This window comes from Scyliorhinus torazame, chromosome 21, assembly GCF_047496885.1.
Source record: "Scyliorhinus torazame isolate Kashiwa2021f chromosome 21, sScyTor2.1, whole genome shotgun sequence".
In the NCBI taxonomy this organism is placed as follows: domain Eukaryota; kingdom Metazoa; phylum Chordata; class Chondrichthyes; order Carcharhiniformes; family Scyliorhinidae; genus Scyliorhinus; species Scyliorhinus torazame.
In genome coordinates, this window is record NC_092727.1 from 97,545,168 (window position 1) to 97,561,310 (window position 16,143).

Here is a 16,143-nt window from a genome sequence, read left to right on the forward strand (position 1 = left end):
TGGCCATGTTAAATTGCCCCTTAGTGTCCAAAGCTTAGCTGGGGTTATGGGGATAAGGAGGAGGAGTGGGTGTAGGTAGGATGCTCTTTCGGAGGATTGGTGCAGACTCAATGGACGAATGGCATCCTCCTTCACAGTAGGGATTCTATAGGGAAGGTCAATGCCCTTAAGATAGTGCAAGACACAAACAAATAGGGTGAGGCAGCAAGAGAATGACTAGACAAAAATAATAATAATAATCTTTACTGTCACAAGTTGTCTCACATTACACTGCAATGAAGTTACTGTGAAAAGCCCCTAGTCGCCACATTCTGGCACCTGTTCGGGTACACAGAGGGAGAATTCAGAATGTCCAAATTACCCAACAGCATGTCTTTCGGGGCTTGTGGGAGGAAACCGGAGCACCCGCAGGAAACCCATGCAGACAGAGGGAGAACGTGCAGACTCTGCACAGACAGTGGCCCAAGCCGGGAATTGAACTAATTACTAAGGAGAAGGTTCTGGGGAAACTGAAAGGTCTGAAGGTGGATAAGTCACCTGGACCGGATGGATTCCACCCCAGGGTCCTAAAAGAGATAGCTGATGAAATTGTGGAGGCATTGGTGATGATCTTGCAGGAATCACTGGAGGCAGGAAGGGTCCCAGAGGACTGGAAAAGTGGCGAATGTAACACCACTGTTTAAGAAGGGAGGGAAGTAGAAGACGGGAAATTTAGGCTCGTTAACCTGACTTCGGTCCTTGGTAAAATTTTAGAGTCTGTTATTAAAGATGAGATCCCGAAGTACTTGCAAGTGAATGGTAAAATAGGACTGAGTCAGCACGGCTTTGTCAAGGGGAGATCGTGTCTGACAAATCTGTTAGAGTTCTTTGAGGAGGCAACAAGGAAGGTAGGCAAAGGAGAACCAGTGGACGTGATTGATTTAGATTTCCAGAAGGCCTTTGTCAAGGTGCCGCATAGGAGACTGTTAAATAAGTTAAAAGCCCATGGTGTTACGGGTAAGATCCTGGCATGGATAGAGGATTGGCTGACTGTCAGAAGGCAGAGAGTGGGGATAAAGGGGTCTTTTTCAGGATGTCAGCCGGTGACTAGTGGTGTGCCTCAGGGATCTGTGCTGGGACCACAACTTTTCACAATATACATTAATGATCTGGAAGAAGGAACTGAAGGCACTGTTGCTAAGTTTGCAGATGATACAAAGATCTGTAGAGGGACAGGTAGTATTGAGGAAGCAAGGGGGCTGCAGAAGGACTTGGACAAGCTAGGAGAGTGGGCAATGAAGAGGCAAATTAAATACAATGTGGAAAAGTGTGAGGTTCTGCCCTTTGGAAGGAGGAATTTAGGCATAGATTATTTTCTAAATGCGGAAATGCTTAGGAAATCAGAAGCACAAAGGGACTTGGGAGTCCTTGTTCACGATTCTCTTAAGGTTAATGCACAGGTTCAGTCAGAAGTTAAGAAGGCAAATGCAATGTTAGCATTCATGTTGAGAGGGCTAGAATACAAGAGCAGGGATGTACTTCTGAGGCTGTATAAGGCTCTGGTCAGACCCCATTTGGAGTATTGTGGGCAGTTTTCGGCCCCGTATCTAAGGAAGGATGTGCTGGCCTTGGAAAGGGTCCAGAAGAGGTTCGCAAGAATGATCCCTGGAATGAAGAACTTGTCGTATGAGAAACGATTGTGGACTCTGGATCTGTACCCGTTGGAGTTTAGAAGGATGAGGGGGGATCTTATTGAAACTTACAGGATACTGCGGGGCCTGTATAGAGTGGACGTGGAGAGGATGTTTCCACTTGTAGGAAAAATTAGAACCAGAGGACACCATCTCAGACTAAAGGGACGATCCTTTAAAACAGAGAGGAGGAATTTCTTCAGCCAGAGGGTGGTAAATCTGTGGAACTCTTTGCCGCAGAAGGCTGTGGAGGCCAAATTACTGAGTGTCTTTAAGGCAGAAATAGATAGGTCCTTGATTAATAAGGGGATCAGGGGTTATGGGGAGAAGGCAGGAGAATGGGGATGAGAAAATATCAGCCATGATTGAATAGCGGAGCAGATTCGATGGGCTGAGTGGCCTAATTTTGCTCCTATGTCTTATGGTCTTATAATCTTGTAGATCTCTATCAGGTCATCCCTCAACCTCCGTTTTTCTAATGAAAACAGTCCGAGACTATTCAGCCTCTCCACATAGCTAACACTCTCCAGACCAGGCAACATCCTGGTAAACCTATTCTGCACCCTCTACATCCTCTGGGACGGCCAATAGAGAATTAAAGGTACTATATTTAAATTTGCGCAGTGTACAAGGTAGATGAGCTTGTGGCCCAGATTGTGACTGGCAGGTATGATGTGGTAGGCATCACAGAGACGTGGTTGCAGGGGTTCAGGACTGGCATTTAAACATCCAGGGATTCACAACCTATCGAAAAAACAGAGAGGTGGGCAGAGGGGGCGGGGTTGCCTTGTTAATTAGGAATGAAAATAAATCAACAGCACTAAACGACATAGGGTCAGATGATGTGGAGTCTGTGTGGGTAGAGTTGAGGAACCACAAATGCAAAAAAACCATAATGGGAGTTATGCACAGGCCTCCTAACAGTGGTCAGGACCAGGGGCACAAAATGTACCACAAAATAGAAAGTGCATGTCAGAAAGGCAAGGTCACAGTGATCATGGGGGACTTCAATATGCAGGTGGACTGGGTAAATAATGCAGCCAGTGGACCCAAAGAAAGGGAATTCATTGAATGTTTACAGGAGGGCTTTTTGGAACAGCCTGTGATGGAGCCCACGAGGGAACAGGCCATTCTGGACTTAGTGTTATGTAATGAGCCAGACTTGATTAAAGATCTTAAAGTAAGGGAACACTTAGGAGGCAGTGATCATAATATGGTAGAATTCAATCTCCAATTTGAAAGAAAGAAGGTAGAATCAGATGTAAAGGTGTTACAGTTAAATAAAGGTAACTACAGGGGCATGAGGGAGGAACTGACGAAAATCGACTGGGGGCAGAGCCTAGTGGGAAAGACAGTAGAACAGCAATGGCAGGAGTTTCTGGGAGTAATTGAGGACACAGTACAGAGGTTCATCCCAAAGAAAAGAAAGGTTATCAGAGGGGGGATTAGGCAGCCATGGCTGACAAAGGAAGTTAGGGAATGCATCAAAACAAAAGAGAAAGCCTATAATGTGGCAAAGAGTAGTGGGAAGTCAGAAGATTGGGAAGGCTACAAAAACAAACATAAGAACATAAGAACTAGGAGCAGGAGTAGGCCATCTGGCCCCTCGAGCCTGCTCCACCATTCAATGAGATCATGGCTGATCTTTTGTGGACTCAGCTCCACTTTCCGGCCCGAACACCATAACCCTTAATCCCTTTATTCTTCAAAAAACTATCTATCTTTATCTTAAAAACATTTAATGAAGGAGCCTCTACTGCTTCACTGGGCAAGGAATTCCATAGATTCACAACCCTTTGGGTGAAGAAGTTCCTCCTAAACTCAGTCCTAAATCTACTTCCCCTTATTTTGAGGCTATGCCCCCTAGTTCTGCTTTCACCCGCCAGTGGAAACAACCTGCCTGCATCTATCCTATCTATTCCCTTCAGAATCTTATATGTTTCTATAAGATCCCCCCTCATCCTTCTAAATTCCAATGAGTACAGTCCCACTCTACTCAACCTCTCCTCGTAATCCAACCCCTTCAGCTCTGGGATTAACCTAGTGAATCTCCTCTGCACACCCTCCAGTGCCAGTACGTCCTTTCTCAAGTAAGGAGACCAAAACTGAACACAATACTCCAGGTGTGGCCTCACTAACACCTTATACAATTGCAGCAGAACCTCCCTAGTCTTAAACTCCATCCCTCTAGCAATGAAGGACAAAATTCCATTTGCCTTCTTAATCACCTGTTGCACCTGTAAACCAACTTTCTGCGACTCATGCACTAGCACACCCAGGTCTCTCTGCACAGCAGCATGTTTTAATATTTTATCATTTAAATATTAATCCCTTTTGCTGTTATTCCTACCAAAATGGATAACCTCACATTTGTCAACATTGTATTCCATCTGCCAGACCCTAGCCCATTCACTTAGCCTATCCAAATCCCTCTGCAGACTTCCAGTATCCTCTGCACTTTTTGCTTTACCACTTATCTTAGTGTCGTCTGCAAACTTGGACACATTGCCCTTGGTCCCCAACTCCAAATCATCTATGTAAATTGTGAACAGTTGTGGGCCCAACACTGATCCCTGAGGGACATCACTAGCTACTGATTGCCAACCAGAGAAACACCCATTAAGCCCCACTCTTTGCTTTCTATTAATTAACCAATCCTCTATCCATGCTACTACTTTCCCCTTAATGCCATGCATCTTTATCTTATGCAACAACCTTTTGTGTGGCACCTTGTCAAAGGCTTACTGGAAATCCAGATATACCACATCCATTGGCTCCCCGTTATCTACCGCACTGTTAATGTCCTCAAAAAATTCCACTAAATTAGTTAGGCACGACCTGCCCTTTATGAACCCATGCTGCGTCTGTCCAATGGGACAATTTCCATCCAGATGCCTCGCTATTTCTTCCTTGATGATAGATTCCAGCATCTTCCCTACTACAGAAGTTAAGCTCACTGGCCTATAATTACCCGCTTTCTGCCTACCTCCTTTTTTAAACAGTGGTGTCACGTTTGCTAATTTCCAATCCGCCGGGACCACCCCAGAGTCTAGTGAATTTTGGTAAATTATCACGAGTGCATTTGCAATTTCCCTAGCCATCTCTTTTAGCACTCTGGGATGCATTCCATCAGGGCCAGGAGACTTGTCTACCTTTAGCCCCATTAGCTTGCTCATCACTACCTCCTTGGTGATATCAATCCTCTCAAGGTCCTCACCTGTCATAGCCTCATTTCCATCAGTCACTGGCATGTTATTTGTGTCTTCCACTGTGAAGACCGACCGAAAAAACCTGTTTAGTTCCTCAGCCATTTCCTCATCTCCCATTATTAAATCTCCTTTCTCATCCTCTAAAGGACCAATATTTACCTTAGCCACTCTTTTTTGTTTTATGTATTTGTAGAAACTTTTACTATCTGTTTTTATATTCTGAGCAAGTTTACTCTCATAATCTATCTTACTCTTCTTTATAGCTTTTTTAGTAGCTTTCTGTTGCCCCCTAAAGATTTCCCAGTCCTCTAGTCTCCCACTGATCTTTGCTACTTTGTATGTTTTTTCCTTCAATTTGATACTCTCCCTTATTTCCTTAGATATCCATAGTCGATTTTCCCTCTTTTTACCGTCCTTCCTTTTTGTTGGTATAAACCTTTGCTGGGCACTGTGAAAAATCACTTGGAAGGTTCTCCACTGTTCCTCAACTGTTTCACCATAAAGTCTTTGCTCCCAGTCTACCTTAGCTAGTTCTTCTCTCATCCCATTGTAATCTCCTTTGTTTAAGCACAAAACACTAGTGCTTGATTTTACCTTCTCACCCTCCATCTGTATTTTAAATTCCACCATATTGTGATCGCTCCTTCCGAGAGGACCCCTAACTATGAGATCCTGAATCAATCCTGTCTCATTACACAGGACCAGATCTAGGACCGCTTGTTCCCTCGTAGGTTCCGTTACATACTGTTCGAGGAAACTATCGCGGATACATTCTATAAACTCCTCCTCAAGGCTGCCTTGACCAACCTGGTTAAACCAATCAACATGTAGATTAAAATCCCCCATGATAACTGCTGTACCATTTCTACATGCATCTGTTATTTCTTTGTTTATTGCCTGCCCCACCATAATGTTACTATTTGGTGGCCTATAGATTACTCCTATCAGTGACTTTTTCGCCTTACTATTCCTGATTTCCACCCAAATGGATTCAACCTTATCCTCCATAGCACCGATGTCATCCCTTACTGTTGCCCGGATGTCATCTTTAAATAACAGAGCTACACCACCTCCCTTACCATCCACTCTGTCCTTCCGAAAAGTTTGATACCCTCGGATATTTAACTCCCAGTTGTGACCATCCTTTAACCATGTTTCAGTAAATGCCACTAAATCATAGTCATTCACGATGATTTGCGCCATCAACTCATTTACCTTATTCCGAATACTACGAGCATTCAGGTAAAGTACACTTATGTTTGCTTTTTTACCTCTGTTCTTAATCTTAATACCTCGATCAGTAACCTCTCCCAAGTTATATTTCCTCTTAACCATTCTCCTAATTTTCCTTGTCGTCGAACCCATATCTTCCTGTAACAACCTGCCGCGTCGCTTACCATTAATGTTTTCACTTCCCGTTTTATTTATTTTAGTATTCCTGGTCCTATTCACTGAGCTCCCCTCAGTCACTGTACCTTGTACTGTCGCCCTTTTTAATTTTTGACTATGGCTTCTCTGCCTTACACTTTCCCCCTTACTGCCTTTTATTTCTGTCCCTGTTTTACTACCTTCCAACTTCCTGCATCGGTTCCCATTCCCCTGCCACATTAGTTTAAACTCTCCCCAACAGCTCTAGCAAACACCCCCCCTAGGACATCGGTTCCAGTCCTGCCCAGGTGCAGACCGTCCGGTTTGTACTGGTCCCACCTCCCCCAGAACCGGTTCCAATGTCCCAGGATAACAAAGAGAGAAATAAGGAAAGAGAGGATCAATTATGAAGGTAGGCTAGCCAGTAACATTAGGAATGATAGTAAAAGTTTCTTTAAATACATTAAAAACAAACGGGAGGCAAAAGTAGACATTGGGCCGCTCCAAAATGACGCTGGTAATCTAGTGATGGGAGACAAGGAAATAGCTGAGGAACTAAATAAGTACTTGCGTCAGTCTTCACAGTCGAAGACATGAGTAATATCCCAACAATTCAGGAGAGTCAGAGGGCAGAGTTGAATATGGTAGCCATCACAAAGGAGAAAGTGCTAGAGAAACTAAGAGGTCTAAAAATTGATAAATCTCCAGGCCCAGATGGCTACATCCTAGAGTTCTAAAGGAGATAGCTGAAGAAATAGTGGAGGCGTTAGTTATGATCTTTCAAAAGTCACTGGAGTCAGGGAAAGTCCCAGAGGATTGGAAAATCGCTGTTGTAACCCCCCTGTTCAAGAAGGGAACAAGGCAAAAGATGGAAAATTATAGGCTAATTAGCCTAACCTCGGTTGTTGGCAAGATTCCAGAATCCATTGTTAAAATCATAGAATCATAGAAGTTTACAGCATGGAAACAGGCCCTTCGGCCCAACCAGTCCATGCCACCCAGTTTTTACCATTAAGCTAGTCCCAGTTGCCCGCACTTGGCCCATAACCCTCTATACCCATCTTACCCATGTAACTATCTAAATGCTTTTTAAAAGACACAGTTGTACCCACCTCTACTTCTACCTCTGGCAGCACATTCCAGACACTCACTACTCTCTGAGTGAAGAAATTGCCCCTCTGGGCCCTTCTGAATCTCTCCCCTCTCACCTTAAACCTATGCCCTCTAGTTTTAGACTCCCCTACCTTTGGGAAAAGATGTTGACTATCTACCTTATCTATGCCCCTCATTATTTTATAGACCTCTATAAGATCACCCCTAAGCCTCCTACGCTCCAGGGAAAAAAGCCCCAGTCTATCCAGCCTCTCCTTATAACTCGAACCATCAAGTCCCGGTAACATCCTAGTAAATCTTTTCTGCACTCTTTCTAGTTTAATAATATTCTTTCTATAATAGGGTGACCAGAACTGCACACAGTATTCCAAGTGTGGCCGTATCAATGTCTTGTACAACTTCAACAAGACATCCCAACTCCTGTATTCAATGTTCTGACTAATGAAACCAAGCATGCTGAATGCCTTCTTCACCACCCTGTCCACCTGCGACTCCACCTTCAAGGAGCTATGAACCTGTACGCCTAGATCTCTTTGTTCTATAACTCTCCCCAGCGCCATACCATTAACTGAGTAGGTCCTGGCCTGATTCGATCTGCCAAAATGCATCACCTCACATTTATCTAAATTAAACTCCATCTGCCATTCGTCGGCCCACTGGCCTAATTGATCAAGATCCCGTTGCAATCCTAGATAACCTTCTTCACTATCCACTGTGCCACCAATCTTGGTGTCATCTGCAAACTTACTAACCATGCCTCCTAAATTCTCATCCAAATCATTAATATAAATCACAAATAACAGTGGACCCAGCACCGATCCCTGAGGTACACCACTGGTCACAGGCCTCCAGTTTGAAAAACAACCCTCGACAACCACCCTCTGTCTTCTGTCGTCCAGCCAATTTTGAATCCAATTGGCAACCTCACCCTGGATCCCGTGAGCTTTAACCTTCTGCAACAACCTACCATGCGGTACCTTGTCAAAGGCTTTGCTAAAGTCCATGTAGACAACGTCTACTGCACTGCCCTCATCTACCTTCTTGGTCACCCCCTCAAAAAACTCAATCAAATTTGTGAGACATGATTTTCCACGCACAAAGCCATGCTGACTGCCCCGAATCAGTCCTTGCCTCTCTAAATGCTTGTAGATCCTGTCTCTCAGAATACCTTCTAGCAACTTACCTACTACAGATGTTAGGCTCACCGGTCTGTAGTTCCCAGGCTTTTCCCTGCTGCCCTTCTTAAACAAGGGCACAACATTCGCCACTCTCCAATCTTCAGGCACGTCACCTGTGGCTGCCGATGATTCAAATATCTCTGTTAGGGGACCCGCAATTTCCTCCCTAGCCTCCCACAACATCCTGGGATACATTTCATCAGGTCCTGGGGATTTATCTACCTTGATGCGCTTTAAGACTTCCAGCACCTCCTCCTCTGTAATATGCACACTTCTCAAGACATCACTATTTATTTCCCTTAGTTTCCTAACATCCATGTCTTTCTCCACCGTGAATACCGATGAGAAATATTCATTCAGGATCTCACCCAACTCTTGTGGCTCAATGAGATAAGATTTCTAAATTCTTGGAAGTGCAGGGTCGGATTAGGACAAGTCAGCATGGATTTAGGAAGGGGAAGTCGTGCCTGACAAACCTGTTAGAGTTCTTTGAAGAGATAACAAATAGGTTAGACCAAGGAGAGCCAATAGATGTTATCTATCTTGACTTCCAAAAGGCCTTTGATAAGGTGCCTCACGGGAGACTGCTGAGTAAAATAAGGGCCCATGGTATTCGAGGCAAGGTACTAACTTGGATTGATGATTGGCTGTCAGGCAGAAGGCAGAGAGTTGGGATAAAAGGTTCTTTTTCGGAATGGCAACGGGTGACGAGTGGTGTCCCGCAGTGTTCAGTGTTGGGGCCACAGCTGTTCTCTTTATATATTAACGATCTAGATGACAGGACTGGGGGCATTCTGGCTAAGTTTGCCGATGATACAAAGATAGGTGGAGGGGCAGGTAGCATGGAGGAGGTGGGGAGGCTGCAGAAAGATTTAGACAGTTTAGGAGAGTGGTCCAAGAAATGGCTGATGAAATTCAACGTGGGCAAGTGCGAGGTCTTGCACTTTGGAAAAAAGAATAGAGGCATGGACTATTTTCTAAACGGTGACAAAATTCATAATGCTGAAGTGCAAAGGGACTTGGGAGTCCTAGTCCAGGATTCTCTAAAGGTAAACTTGCAGGTTGAGTCCGTAATTAAGAAAGCAAATGCAATGTTGTCATTTATCTCAAGAGGCTTGGAATATAAAAGCAGGGATGTACTTCTGAAGCTTTATAAAGCATTAGTTAGGCCCCATTTAGAATACTGTGAGCAATTTTGGGCCACACATCTCAGGAAGGACATACTGGCAGTGGAGCGGGTCCAGCGGAGATTCACACGGATGATCCCAGGAATGGTAGGCCTAACATACGATGAATGTCTGAGGATCCTGGGATTATATTCATTGGAGTTTAGGAGGTTGAGGGGAGATCTAATAGAAACTTACAAGATAATGAATGGCTTAGATAGGGTGGACGTAGGGAAGTTGTTTCCATTAGCAGGGGAGACTAGGACCCGGGGGCACAGCCTTAGAATAAAAGGGAGTCACTTTAGAACAGAGATGAGGAGAAATTTCTTCAGCCAGAGAATGGTGGGTCTGTGGAATTCATTGCCACAGAGGGCGGTGGAGGCCGGGACGTTGAGTGTCTTTAAGACAGAAGTTGATAAATTCTTGATTTCTCGAGGAATTAAGGGCTATGGAGAGAGAGCGGGTAAATGGAGTTGAAATCAGCCATGATTGAATGGTGGAGTGGACTCGATGGGCTGAATAGCCTTACTTCCGCCCCTATGTCGCGCGACAACGCAGAATCACCGAGCAGAAACTTATAGCCAAGTTCCGCACACATGAGTGCGGCCTCAACCGGGACCTGGGATTCATGTCGCATTACATTCATCCCCCACCATCTGGCCTGCAAAATCCTACCAACTGTCCTGGCTTGATACAATTCACACCTCTTTAACTTGGGGTTACCCCATCTCTGGATCTGTAAGGATTTAATCACCTGCTAATGGTCGCATTCCTAGCATTGTTTGGCATCTTTGAATTTGTCTATATATGTGTTTCTGGAACATACCTCTTCATTCACCTGAGGAAGGAGCAGCGCTCTGAAAGCTAGTGACATCGAAACAAACCTGTTGGACTTTAACCTGGTGTTGTAAGACTTTGTACTGTGCTCACCCCAGTCCAACGCCGGCATCTCCACAGTATGGTTTTATGGTAGTGTGGCGACCAGAATTGTGCATAATATTCCAAGTGCGGCCTTACCAAGGTTCTATACAACTGTAGCATGACTTGCCAGTTTTTATACTCCATGCCCCATCCAATGAAGGCAAGCATTCCATATGCTTTCTTGACTACCTTGTCCACTTGCGTTGCCCCGTTCAAAGATTTGTGGACCTGCACTTCCAGATCTCTTTAACTTTCTATATTCCCAAGAGTTTTGCCATTTAAGGTATATTTCCCCTCTATGTTAGACCTACCAAAATGCATTACCTCACATTTGTCCCGATTAAACTCCGTTTGCCATTTCGCTGCCCAAGTCTCCAACCTATCTATGTCGTGCTGTATCTTTTGACAATCCTCAACACTATCTGCCACTCCACCAACCTTGGTGTCATCCGCAAACTTACTAATCAGACCGGCTACATTTCCCTCCAAATCGTTTATGTATATTACAGACAACAGAGGCCCCAGCACAGATCCTACCTTCCATTCAGAAAAACACCCTTCTACTGCTACCCTTTGCCTTCTGGGACCGAGCTAGTTCTGTATCCATCTTACCACCTCACCTCTGATCCCGTGTGACTTCACCTTTTGTACTAGTCTGCCATGAGGCACCTTGTCAAAGGCTTTACTTATAGTCCATATAAACAACGTCCACTGCCCTCCCCTCATCAATCATTTTTGTCACCTCCTCAAAAAACTGGATTAAGTTAGTGAGGCACGACCTCCCCTTCACAAAACGTTGCTGTCTATCGCTTATGAGTCTCGCTTATGAGTCCATTTGTTTCAGCATTTCCGGTTGCGGCCATGCCTGAATAGGTCGCACGTTCGGCAGCTCCCACCGGGAACGGACTTTAGGGCTCTCTAGAGGAGCCCCAACGGCACTTGTTCGACGGCTTCCAGTGTGGGAAGGTGACAGCAAGGTCCCCCCGACAGTATATGGATTGGACCAGGAGTGGAACGGTGAAAAAAGAGATCTTGGAGCAGCGAAAAGTGAGAGGGAGAAAAAGCAAGATGGCGGCGGGTGGAGCCCAAGCAGCATGGGTGCAGTGGTCGCAGGAGCAGCAGGAGTTTCTTAAACGCTGCTTTGAGGAGCTGAAGACAGAAATGCTGGCGCCAATGGAGGTGGCGATTGAGAAGCTAGTGGAGACCCAGAGGGCCCAGGGGGTGGCGATCCGGGAGGTGCGGCAGAAAGCCTCGGAGAATGAGGATGAGATCTTGGGCCTGGCGGTGAAGGTGGAGGCGCACGAGGCGCTGCATAAGAGGTGGGCGGAAAGATTTGAGGACCTGGAGAATAGGTCGAGGAGGAAGTATCTTCGGATTCTGGTTCTCCCTGAAGGAGTTGAGGGGCCCGATACCGGGGCATATGTGAGCATGATGCTCAATTCGCTGATGGGCGTGAGAGCTTTCCCGAGGCCCCTGGAGCTAGATGGGGCTCATCGGATCCTGGCAAGGAGACCCAAGGCCAATGAGCCGCCAAGGGCTGTAGTGGTGAGGTTTCACTGCTTTATGGATAGAGAGTGTGTCCTGAGATGGGCCAAGAAAGAGCGGAGCAGCAGGTGGGAGAACACGGAGATCCGAATCTACCAGGACTGGAGTGCAGAGGTGGCCAAGAAGAGAGCGGGCTTTAATCAGGCCAAGGCGGTGCTCCATCGGAAGGGGGTGAAGTTCGGTATGCTGCAGCCAGTGCATTTGTGGGTCACATTCCAAGATCGGCACCACTATTTTGAAACGCCTGAGGAGGCTTGGAGCTTTATACAGACTGAAAAGTTGGACTCAAATTGAGGGTCTGTGGTTGTGGGGGGATGTCTGCTGTATATATGGTTTTAACTACGTGTAGGGAATGTTCCCTTGGTTGGGTGCTGGATGGGGATGGATGAAGGGATTTGATGGGGAGACTGTGGGAGAGTGTGGGCGCCGGTGTTGGAGGGAGGGGAGGCCCGGGGATGGGGGATTTGAGATAAGGCCGCAAAAGGAGCTGAGCCAGAGGGGGCGGGGCCGGCTCAGGAAAGCACGTGCTTTTTCCCGCGCTAGGGAAGGACGGCGGTGGGGGTCGGAGGAGCGCACACTGACTGCTAGGGAGGAGGGGGAGGGGGGATTCCCACACTGGGGGGGGTCGATGGGAAGGCGGGAGAGGCCGGGGTCAGCAGGAGTCAGCTGACTTACGGGAGTGTTATGGGGGGAGCAAAAGAGCTAGATATGGATCTAGCGGGGGGGGGGGGGTATAGGGTTGCTGCTGCATTGGCCAATAGGGAACTGGAAATAGGAGAGGTGGTCGGGGCGGGGGTCCGCCGTCTGGGGGACTGGAGGGTGCGGGAGGCGCGGGCACGTGACTGGCCTAGAAAAGGAGATGGCTAATCGGCGGGGGGTGGGGGGGTGAGAAGCCCCCCAATCCGGCTGATAACTTGGAATGTGAGGGGCCTGAATGGGCAGGTTAAGAGGGCCCGAGTGTTCGCGCACTTAAAGGGACTGAAGGCAGACGTGGTCATGCTTCAGGAGACACATTTGAAGGTGGCAGACCAGGTCAGGTTGAGAAAGGGATGGGTAGGACAGGTATTCCATTCGGGGCTGGATGCGAAGAACAGAGGGGTTGCAATACTGGTGGGGAAGCGGGTGTCGTTTGAGGCCAAGAATATTGTAGTTGATAATGGGGGTCGATACGTGATGGTGAGCGGTAGGTTACAGGGGGTGTGGGTGGTACTGGTAAACATATGCTCCCCGAACTGGGATGATGCCGGATTTATGAAGCGCATGCTGGGTCGGATTCCGGACCTGCAGGCAGGAAGCTTGATAATGGGGGGGGATTTCAACACGGTGCTGGATCCAGCATTAGATCACTCCAGATCCAAGATGGGGAAGAGGCCGGCTGCGGCCAAGGTGCTTAGGGGGTTTATGGACCAGCTGGGGGGGGGGGGGGGGGGGGAGTGGATCCATGGAGGTTTGCTAGGCCCCTGGCCAGGGAATTCTCATTCTTTTCCCATGTACATAGGGCCTACTCCCGGACAGATTTTTTTGTTTTGAATAGGGCGCTAATCCTGAAAGTGGAAGGAACGGAGTATTCGGCCATAGCCATCTCAGTCCACGCCCCGCACTGGGTGGAGCTGGAGTTAGGAGAGGAGAGGGACCAGCGTCCGGTGTGGCGTCTTGATGTGGGATTACTGGCGGATGAGGAGGTGTGCGGGAGGGTACGGGGGTCCATTGAGAGATACTTGGAGGCCAATGACAACGGAGAGGTGCAGGTGGGGGTAGTCTGGGAGGCGTTGAAGGCGGTGGTCAGGGGAGAGTTAATCTCCATTAGGGCCCACAGGGAGAAGAGAGAGGGCAGGGAGAGGGAGAGGTTGTGGGGGAGATATAAAGGATGGACAGGAGATATGCAGAGGCCCCCGAGGAGGGACTACTTAGGGAGCGGCGAAGCCTCCAGACGGAATTTGACCTGTTGACCACAGGGAAAGCAGAGGCACAGTGGAGGAAAGCACAGGGGGCGACGTACGAGTATGGGGAGAAGGCAAGCCGGATGCTGGCACACCAGCTCCGTAAGAGGGTGGCAGCGTGGGAGATAGGTGGAGTTAAGGATAGCAGGGGGAATACGGTGCGGAGTGCGGTGAGAGTAAATGAGGTATTTAAGGACTTCTATGAGGAGCTGTACAGATCTGAGCCCCCAGCGGGGGAAGAATGGATGCGACGATTTTTGGATCAACTGAGGTTCCCGAGGGTGGAGGAGCAGGAGGTGGCTGGTTTAGGGGCGCCAATTGGGTTGGAGGAGCTGGTTAAAGGATTGGGGAATATGCAGGCGGGGAAGGCCCAGGTGCCAGATGGGTTCCCGGTCGAGTTTTATAGGAAATATGAGGACATGCTAGGCCCGTTGTTAGTGAGAACTTTCAATGAGGCAAGGGAGAGGGGGACCCTGCCCCCGACAACGTCCGGGGCGCTGATCTCGCTGATTCTGAAGCGGGAGAAGGACCCGCTGCAATGTGGGTCGTATAGCCCGATCTCACTCCTCAATGTGGATGCTAAGTTGCTGGCAAAAGTGCTGGCTACGAGAATTGAGGACTGTGTCCCTGGGGTGATTCATGAGGACCAGACGGGATTTGTAAAGGGCAGGCAGCTAAACACTAATGTGCGGAGGCTCCTCAACGTGATTATGGTGCCATCGGTGGAGGGAGAGGCGGAGGTAGTGGCAGCTATGGACACGGAGAAGGCCTTCGACCGGGTGGAGTGGGAATATTTTTGGGAAGTGTTGTGGAGGTTTGGGTTCGGGGAGGGGTTTATCAGTTGGGTTAGGCTCCTATATCGAGCCCCGGTGGTGGCGAGTGTGGCTACGAATTAGCGGAGGTCGGAGCACTTTCGGCTGTACCGAGGGACGAGGCAGGGGTGCCCCCTGTCCCCCTTGTTGTTTGCATTGGCAATTGAGCCTTTGGCCATGGCACTAAGGGAGTCCAGGAAATGGAGGGGGTTGGTCCGAGGGGGAAAGGAACATCGGGTGTCGCTGTATGCGGACGACCTGTTGCTGTATGTGGCAGATCCAGTGGAGGGGATGATGGAGGTCATGCGGATCCTAAGGGAGTTTGGGGACTTCTCGGGCTATAAGCTCAACATAGGGAAAAGTGAGCTCTTTGTGGTGCATCCAGGGGACCAGGGAAGGGGGATAGATGACCTACCATTGAAGAGGGCGGAAAGGAACTTTCAGTACTTGGGGATCCAGGTGGCTGGGAGCTGGGGGGCCCTGCACCAGCTCAATTTGACGCGGTTGGTGGAGCAGATGGAGGAGGATTTCAAAAGATGGGATGTGCTGCCACTCTCGCTAGCGGGCAGGGTACAGTCGGTTAAAATTATGGTCCTCCCGAGGTTTCTCTTTGTGTTCCAGTGCCTTCCCATTGTGATTACCAAGGCCTTTTTTAAACGGGTAGGTAGGAGCATCATGGGTTTTGTGTGGGCAAATAAGACCCCGAGGGTAAAGAGGGTGTTTCTGGAGCGTAGCAGGGACAGGAGGGCTGGCGCTGCCGAATCTGTACGGCTACTATTGGTCAGCCAACGTGACGATGATCCGTAAGTGGGTAATAGAGGGAGAGGGGGCGGCGTGGAAGAGGTTGGAGATGGCGTCCTGCAGGGGCACGATCCTGAGGGCGCTGGCTGCCGCTCTAGCCGACAAGGTACACCACGAGTCCAGTGGTGGCGGCAACGTTGAAGATCTGGGGGCAGTGGGGACGGCATAGGGGCGAGATGGGAGCCTCGGTTTGGTCCCTGATTCGGGAGAATCAACGGTTCGTCTCGGGAAGGATGGATGGGGGGTTTTGGAGCTGGCATCGGGCAGGGATCAGAAGAATGGGGGACCTGTTTATAGATGGGACGTTTGCGAGCCTAGGGGCGCTGGAGGAGAAGTTTGGGTTATCCCCAAGAAATGCGTTCAGGTATATGCAAGTGAGGGCGTTTGTGAGGCGGCAGGTGAGGGAATTCCCGTTGCTCC